This window comes from Marmota monax, unplaced genomic scaffold (genome assembly GCF_021218885.2).
Source record: "Marmota monax isolate L192 unplaced genomic scaffold, Marmota_monax_Labrador192_F-V1.1 WCK01_AAM20220418_F8-fsc00024, whole genome shotgun sequence".
NCBI lineage: Eukaryota > Metazoa > Chordata > Mammalia > Rodentia > Sciuridae > Marmota > Marmota monax.
Window position 1 is genome coordinate 35,327,297 of NW_026695224.1, and position 8,939 is coordinate 35,336,235.

Genomic DNA, 8,939 nt, shown 5'->3' on the forward strand with positions numbered 1-8,939 from the left:
CAGTGTCCTCCCCCAGACTGAGTCTGTGCATGGTGGACGGAGGCCACAGAACTGACGGGGCTCTCAGGGGTTCCCTGGAGCCCACTGCCAAGAAGTGGGCACCTGGAACACAGGAGTCGGGCTCCTGCCGAGGGCTGCAGACCACCATTATCTGTCCAGCCCTCTCCATTGACCCCAAGGTGCAGGGCAGAGCACGCAGGCCACCCAGGAGACCTGTCCTGTGGGGTAGAAGCGCAGCGACTCCTCTGCCCCTGGAGAGCTGAAGCGCAGCCTTCCTGCTGCCCACCAGTCAAGGGTGCCAGGCCTGGCCAGCTGCCCTCCCTGGCCCCGGCCTCAGCTCAGCACGCAGGCAGAGGCAGAGTTGCACAGTGGGCTCCCATGCTGTTGGGACGGGCTGCGTGGGTCCAGCCCTGGTTCCCCGCTCTGGCCAGGAGGTGAGGAGCCTGCAGAGCTCAGGAGCTCAAGGCGAAACTTGCTTTGGAACCGACAAGAGGAGTTCCCCGACTCCCAGAGGCCACGCAAAGGCGGGAGGTCTTGTCTCTCAGGAATGACAGCCTGGTGCTTGTCCCAGTCTGTGCCAGGAGAGGACACTGCTTCACGGTGTGTGCCATCTGCTTGTGTCTGCACACTAAGGCATCAGGGCTGAGCCCGAGTGGCCATGTGACAGTATGCCCCTGGAATCTGCTGGAGGTTTCCCGCTCCCCCGCCCTGCCCTGGCGGGGACCGTGGGTTTCACTTTTACATCAGGCAGAAGTCAAGGCCATGACTCAGGAGGCTGCCGGCTCCCCACACCACAGGCCAAAGCCCCTCCCCAAGGTGGCCAGCCCCAGGCCTCCCGCCCCGGGGCCGGGGCCGGGGCATGTGGGGCTCCAGGGCAGCGGAAAGGTGGGAGGAGTCACAGTGAGGCTGGGATGGCTCCCGCAGAGAGTCACTGCCTGGCTCTTCAGCCCCTTCCTGGCCCAAGCCAGGGGCCTTTGTTGGGCAGCTCCTCCCAGGACAGGGGGTGCAGCTCTCCTGTCCTGGGCTCTCACAGTCTTAGGCACTGGAAAGCAGCACCGTGGGGCAAGTCCAGGGTAGCGATGGCATCCAGAGGCCAGCCTGGCTCTGCCGCCCAAGGACAGCAATGACACCAGGGTCCCACCATGGAGGAGTGAAACGTGGGGCCAGAGGACTCCTCTCCATGGGACCCACTGCTCTGTGTGCTGTGAGATCTCTGCCACATGCCACCCCCAGCCCCAAGTTGTGACAGCCAGACATCTCCAGTCACAGTCAGGAGAGAGGGGCCAAAGGGTCAGGACAGGGGCAGGGGGCCTGTGTGTGTACGTATGTGTGGCCTCCCTGGCAGGGGAGAGTCCTCTCCACACCTGGCCCAGGTAAGCACAGGTGAACCCACCATTAGGATCCACCATTAGGAGTGGGCGCCGGGCGAGGCTGCCGCTTCTCCAGCCACCAGCGTTCAGTGCCCAGGGCCCGCCGAGCATGTGCACATGCAGACACACACTGGTGTGTCTGAATCAGGGAGCCCCAGACCAGCCGGAGCTGGCCAGAGAGAGGACAGACGCCAAGGACCCCTGGTTCCAGGAACCGGAAAACCCACCCTGACAGGTCGACTCAGGGCTTCCTAGCCCTTCTGCACTGTGCCCCTGGAGAGGGGACCCCAGGCCCCACAGGCCAGAGGCTGCTGCAGAAATGGGGTCTGGGGCTGCAGGGCTGGCCCCGCTCGGTCCACACCAAGCCCACCTGCAGGAGTTCCTGGCCCTCTCACACCAGCCCTGCACAGCTAGGAAAGCAGCTTTGATCTGCCACGTATTTAGCTCATTATAAATTGTGCATGGATTGTTCAGCAAGGGGCCTCTGCAGACCAGAAGGCCAGGAGGGGCTGGGGCCAGGAGGGGCTGGGCAGGCCTCCGCCAGGTTCTGAGGGAGGCCCTGTTCGCTGGCCACCTTGCTTTGCATGACAAAGGTGTTCCCAAGAGGGGTGAAATGGGAACTGTGTGAGGGGAGGCTCGCTGGGCTCAGGGCCTTGGAGGACCAAAAGAGCTCCTTTCTGTGCAGAGCTCCCTCCACAACCTTCTTCCTAGAAGCCCACAGGTCTGTGCCTCAGTCCACCTGAAGTGGGGCAGCCCAGGGCACTTTGGCCTGGAGGCATGGGCCTCCTCTGTGCTCAGTCTCCTCATCTGTGAATGAAGCCCTGGAATAGAACCCCCTCCTCCACCTGGGATGTCCCTCCTCCCACCTCCTGTTCCACAACTCACTGGCCAGCGGGCAGGGGGCTCAGAGTGAAGGCCTCAGGGCTTGGGGGAGTGCAAGGTCCCACCTGCCAGAAAGTGTCCCATGGGTTCCTCCTCCCACCACACCTTTGGGGTGCCAGCCTGGAGGGCCTCAAACCAGCTGTGACCACCCCTTGCCTCTGAAGGTCAAGGACATGTGTAGCCTTTGGAGGAAGAGGTACCAGAAGGGACCAGACAGCAGCAACTGGAAGCCACAGGTCGGGGGCAGTTTTGAAAAAGCTGTGCTAATCCAGCCTTTCCGCCTCTGCCCTGCCCGCTGGGAGTGGGCTGTCCCGCAGCGAGAGGGGACTCGGGTAGGAGACGTGTCCATTGGGGACCACTCTGACCAGGGGGCTCCCGCGAAACCCACACCTAGGAAAAGCGGCACTAAAAATAGCCGAGGGGGAGGGCCGTGTAACCCAAGCCGGCCTGAGCTCCGCCGACCCGCGGGCTGCCGGCCGGCGTCCGGCCTCCGCGAGCGCTGGGCCGCGGACTTGGCGGCGCGCGCCTGGGCCGGCTGCGCGGACCTGGGCAGGGTGGAGCGGCTCTCCTCTCCTCTCCTCCCACCCCGCCCCAGGCGCAGCGCGGCGGCGGGGCGGCTCGGTGCCCGGCGGGCGGGCGGCCCGGGCGGGCCTGCGGTCGGGGATGAGCCCTGCGCCTCCGCGCCGCAGAGGCTGGGGCTGCGCGGCTGGGCGCCGGCGCCCCGCGCGTCCCGGGAGCTCGTCTGCGGCCGCCAGCGCGGCAAGCGGCGCGGGCCCCGGAGCGGGAGGTGAGTTCGGGCGGTGCCCGGGGGACCCAGCTTGGACGGGGCGGGGGTGTCACCAGGCTGCGTCGCGCCCTGAGCCCTCGGCGGTGCGCCGGGGCCGACCCTCCGCCTCGCTAGCGCGGCCGGGACCCCGGGCTACTGGCGCGCGGGGCGGGCAGGGCGGCCTGGCCGCTGCGCTGCCCCGAGCCTGGGCTGGCGGTTCCGGGCCGGCTCCCGGCGCTGTGCGAGCGCAGCCCTAGTCCGCAGATGGTGCAGAGCGGGCCGCGGAGCGGGACGGCGGGGCTGCGGGAAGCGCGCAGGCGGCTCATTCATTGCGGGTTGGAGCGGTTTGTCCCCCAGGCGGCTGCCTCCTCCTCCGGACTCCCCGGAGCTGCTGGCCCCAGCCCGGGAGGCAGCAGCAGTGGCAGCGCCTGGGATGCCGGTGGGGTCTTTCTGGTACCCGAGGGGCTCCACGCAGCTGGTTTCTGCCTGGAGGCCCCAGAGGCCACACTGCGTCTCTCGCCCAGCCCAGTGCCTCCAGGGCGGCTCCTTGCACCCAGAGAGTTGAGCTGGAGAGACCCGTGGGGACACTGCGCCCCGCGTGGCCACGGCTGGAAGGGAAGACTAGGAGGGCTCACAGGGTCTTCTCCAGTTCTTTTCCCCCGCAGCCCAGACCCTGGCCCTGCACCCTGGGCCTGGGGGAGAGGGACGCCCCCACAGGGCGCACTAGAGGCAGGGGCAGCTGGGCCCAAGGAGATCGCACAAGGCTGAGGCAGCTGCTGGCTTTGCTGTAGGCGCTCCTGCCAGTACTGAGTAGAAGCCGTGCCACGTGTGATCGCCTTGGGGGTGGGGGGAGACGGTACTGAGTTCGGGGAAGAAACAGAAGGTCCGAGTGGTCATGCTGCAGGGCAACTAGGTGGCAGAGTTGCTGACAGCCCTTTTTCACTCTGCCAAGGTAGACTCTGGTCAGTTCTACTTGTTAGCTGGACAAAGGTGTATTGAGTTCCTGTCTGTGTCCTGCCCTGCCCAGGTGCACCAAAACAGGCAAGACCCTGCCCTCCTGAAAATAACCGAGATACCAGGTAAAATGCCTGGGTGGCACTGGACAGAGAGGGCTGGGCGTGGAGGCGGGAGGCTGGGGCTGTGCTACTCCTCCAGGGAAGGCAGCCTCTGAAGGTGGCCAGGGAGGGAGTGGCCTTCCCTGTGAGTGTGAAGGGAGAACCACAGGCCTGAGCCACACAGGAAGCCCGGCCATCCTGGGGGAACTTGGGCCCCGGCAGAGAGCCTGGGAACCATAGGGAAGAGATAGATGTGTGGCCAGCATGACTGGCCCCTGGGCTGGCCATAGTCCTGGGTGGCGTGCAGACCAGCAAGTCCCAGGATTTCAGGGTCAAGGGGAGCTTAGAGGCCGTGCGTGCCAGCTGCCCGTCCTGCTTGGGTGTCTGCAGACCTGCCTCCTGGGTCCCGACTGCTTGCACACCCCCAGCACCAGGGACTCCTGGCCCCAGCCTTTCTGGCCATCCTGCCCTGGAATGCAGGGAGGGCGAGGGCGTGCTCTGCGTCTGGGTGAGCAACACAGCGCAGCAGCCACCTTAGACGCAGCTGCCTCTGCAGAACTGACACGCCTGACCAGTGTGCACCCTTCCTGCCCTGATGTGCCAGGTCAGTGCCTGGAGAAGTTCATGGCCCCTTCCTCAACTCCAGGGGGTCCAGGAGCAGAGGCTCCCCCTCCCCCTTTCCTCTGTGATTGTGCCTCCAGGGACAGTGCCAGAGACGGCCAGCCACCCCTCCAACTGCAGCTCTTGGCTCTGAGCCACACCTCCCTCCTGACTCTGGGTCTGACACTTTGGAAGAACTCCGTTTCCCATCTGCCTCCTCATCCTCGACCTGAGGCAGAGACTATGGGGGAGGCCATGGATGGATGTGAGAGCACCAGCTCTGCACACAGGGCTGTGTGACCTTGGGCAAGTCACTGAGCCTCTCTGAGGCTTGCTTTGTCCATCAGGAACAGCAGTCTCTTCCAGGGATCCACAGGACAGGCTTTCATGCAACTTGTCTAGGCCCAGAATGGTGGGTGCTGCCACCACAGTCACAGCAGGGACCTGGGGACACCACAGGTCTGGGGAAGGGTCTGAAGATGTAAAAGATCTCCAGAGTGCCAGGCTCTGGCTGGAAGTCCAGGGAGATGGGTGGCTCTGTCCCCTGCCTCACCCTGCTTTCTTCCAGAGGTGTTGGGCAGAAGGAACTGGGGGACAGAAGCCAACTGGGTCCAATTCACCCCCGCCCAGCCCAGGCCTCCAGGTCCACCTCAGGAGACTCGCCCCCCTTCCCACCTCCACTGTCCCCACCTCCACTGGCCAACACCCCAGTGGCTTCACCTTTAGGCCTGTCCACCTGTCCTCAGCAGGTCTCACCCCACACCAGACTGTCCGCCTTGGAGGACAGGCAGTCCAGGGTCAGGTCCCCACTGAGCCAGGCTTGGTGGGTGCCCAGCGGTCACTGCAGGGCCCTGGTGGCACCTGGGCCTCTCTGTCAGGCGGTGCCCCCTGAGGGTCTGCACCAGGCTCCCGGCCCACATCCAGCTGGACAGCCCACATGGTGCCACGTCTCCAGAGGCTGTCTGCTCCCAGGCCCCACAAATGCCCATGGCCAGCCTCCTTCTCTGGTGGAGCTGACCACTCCACAGAGGACTGAGACGAGTGTGGTGGGGTCTGGGACTAGGTGAGGTGGGCTTGCAGTTGGCAGAACCTGTTTCTTTAACCTCTCCCTTCCTAGTTCACCCTTACTGTCCTGTGGTGGCCACAGCTGGGCTGCAGCAACTGTCCTGGAGGACTGCTGTGACCTTGCGCTTCAGTCCCACCTTGAAGTCAGCTAAGGACCTGCCATTTCCCTGGGTAGAAGGAAAGGTGGACCAGTACCTCTGGCCAGGTTGTTCACTGCACAAGGGCACCCAGCCCATAGGCTGCTGACCAGGCCCCAACACACCCCAAGGCTGTGCCCACCCAGGGACATACCTTGTCCTGCACACCCAAAGGTGTCCAAAGCACCAGTGTTGGCCCCCGTTGAGATGTGTGTGCTGTACAAAGACTGTGTCCTCGTTCCCAAGGACTCTACAGGCCACCCCGTTCCGTGTGCTGGCTGGACACTGTCCCCACAGGGGCCCAGACAGCTGAGGCATCTGTCATTTCCGACTTGGGATCCCCTCCTCCCTCATCAGGTGCTGTCACCCGTCCAGGCTCCCCGACATTCTTCTGGGTCAACGTCACGCCCGCGGCCTCCCCCTGGGCCTGGGTGCGCCAGGCCACCCTGGGGAGTGGTGGGAAGCAGGGTGGGCAGGGACCCAGCCCCGGGAGCTGGCGGCCCCCGGCCGGCTGTGGTCAGCACTGAGCGTTCCTGCCTCCAGATGTTCCTCAGAGCCGCGGCTGCTCCCCTCCCCTGTCTGCTGCAGTTGCTGGTCCCGAGTCCCAGGGACCAGAGGGAGAGGTCAGCCGGGCGCTGGCAGGAGCGTGGGGGCTGTGACCCCAGCGTCACACCAGAGGCTTCCTGCCCTCGCTCCCAGCCTGGCTGGGTGGCAGGGGGCTCCGGGACCTCTCTCTGTTTAAACAGAGCGGGTTTCGGGAGGAGCCCGAGCACAGCCCTGGCCGGGGCTGTGGGGAGCCAGGGGCTGGGGTGGGGCTCGTGGGGAGACGCGGGGGGCTCAGTGCCCGCCCAGACCTCTCCACCACCAGGGCCTGAAGCAGGAGGCGCTGGGAGGGAGGCCTCCTGCCCTCCCCCAGGAGGGAGCCCGGCCCCGCTGTCTCCACCTGCTGGCCAGGCGGGCGAGTTTGGGGTCTCTGAGCCCAGGGCCAAGTCCCTCTTAGGCCACAAGCCCCAGCTGTGTCACCAAGGGTGCCAGGGACTGACCCCAGCCCTGCCCTGCATCGCGCCTGGCCCAGGAGTCGCGCCCAGGGAAGCAGAGAGTGCGAGCTAGCGGCTGCTCGGGCCAGGGACAGGTGAGGCCGGGCAGTAGTGTGCGTGCAGGGAGCCGGGAGCTGTGCCCGGGAGCTCCCTCGGCCTCGGCCCTCCTGCCAGGCGGGCCGAGCCAGCGGCAGGGCGGGGGACATTCCGTCCCCTGGCCGCCTCTCCCAGCGCCTGTCCTGTCTCTGGCTGCTTAGGGCCAGTGTCCCAGCCAACAGCCAAACAGAGCCCACATTCATGAGTGGCCGTTGGGCCCCGACCGCCTGGGCCCAGTGGCCTCCTGAGAATGGACGGTGGGGAGGTCCCTGAACAGCACTTTCCGCATTCCTCCAAGGCTGCCGGCCGAGGTGGCCGCCCGTAAACAAGGCCTCTTCACAGGCCCTGGACACGGCCCCTGAGGCTGAGGACAGGCCTCTCTGCCTTCTGGAGGGCAGGAGTGGGGAGTGCTGGACGCTGGCCGGATGGCCTGGTGTCTGCAGGGCCAGGGTGTCGGAGCCCCGACTGCCTGGGGAGGGCGCTCCCCGTGGTCCACCTGAGAGAAGCCCGGGCTGCCTTCCCAGCCTCCGGCCTCGCCTGTCTGCCTCCTGACTGGTCCACTGTCTCTGGACGTCTCGGGTGGCTTTAGTGTCCAGCCTCTTGCTGAGCCACCCGAGTCCCTGCAGAGACCTTGCAGGTGTCCGAGCGCCAGCCGAGGCAGGCACCTTCTCCAGATCCGGCCACACCGTGGGTCGGCCGTCCCCCCCAATGGCACGGTGACCGTGCTGCTGTGCCTTTGAGTTCAGGTCTCTGTGGGCGTGGGCTCGTCACCCTGGTGGGCCCTGGTGAGTGGACTGCTGGGCCCGAGGGGCTCCTCGGAGGTGCCCGGAGCCTCCCCTGGCTCCCGGCCCCGGTGGGTGAGGCCCTGCCTGAGCTGTGCTGTTGGGAACTGGGCTGGGTCTCAAACTCTGACCCCATCAGGGAATGGAGGCAGAGATGGCAGCCACAACCCAGGGCCTCGCCTGTCCTGCAGGAGGCCCCATCTGTGCCCGCCCCCAGCCTTCCCAGGAGCACCCAGTGAGAGGTTCTAGGCCAGCCAGGCTCCACCTCTGCACGGGCATCTCCCGCACGCCCACCGGAGCAGCCCACTGCCCAGATGTGCCCCCTCAGCTCTGACGCTACCTCCGAAAGGGCCCACGGCCATTGTGGGGTCTCTGCACTTGGGGAAGCTGAGGACCAGACCCTGAGGGGGCTGCTGCCTCTGAGCCAACGTCATTCCAGGAGGCCTGAACGGACCCTGTGCCCAGCTATCACGGGTGGCCGGAGGCCAGGTGGCCTGTGGAGTCTCAGCTCGGGTCCCAGGGCCCCGTGTGGCCCGCGGTCCCTGACCCAGTTCAGAACGCACCATCAGAAAGGCTGTCACCCCAGGGAGGCTGGGTGCCTGCCAACAGCCCCCAGCAGCAAGCAGTCGAAGGCCAGGGGCTTGGCAGGCAGCTGACCCATGTGGCCATGAGCGCATGGGCCTCTCCACCCCCCACAGGGGTCGGTGTCCCTGCTCAGGGGGCTGCACCTGGTTGGATAAAGGGGCAGGCTGCACTCTCCCTCCATGGGCAGGCCTGTCCTGGCTGTGGGAGGACAGTGTGGACACCACAGGTGAGGGCCTGTGTGCTTCAAGAAGGCGTCTAACAAACACTGGGCTCTGGCCAGGAGGCACACAGGTGCGTGGCATGGTGACGCCAGCTTCCCTTCCCACTCAGCACGGCCGGCCGGGGACACTGGGGCATGGAAAGGGGAGGCCATGCAGGCAGAGGGCCACAGGCACTGGGCTGGAGGCCAGGAGGAGCAAAGGCGGCGTTCCGGGTGGTGGGCAGTGGAGGGGTTGCCGGGGCTGGGCCTGGGGAGAGGCAGGGAGGCACCCGGCCAGGCCTGGTCCTGGGGAGAGGGTCAGGATGCGCGATCCTGTCCTCAGTCTGCAGCCAGCAGCAGACCTG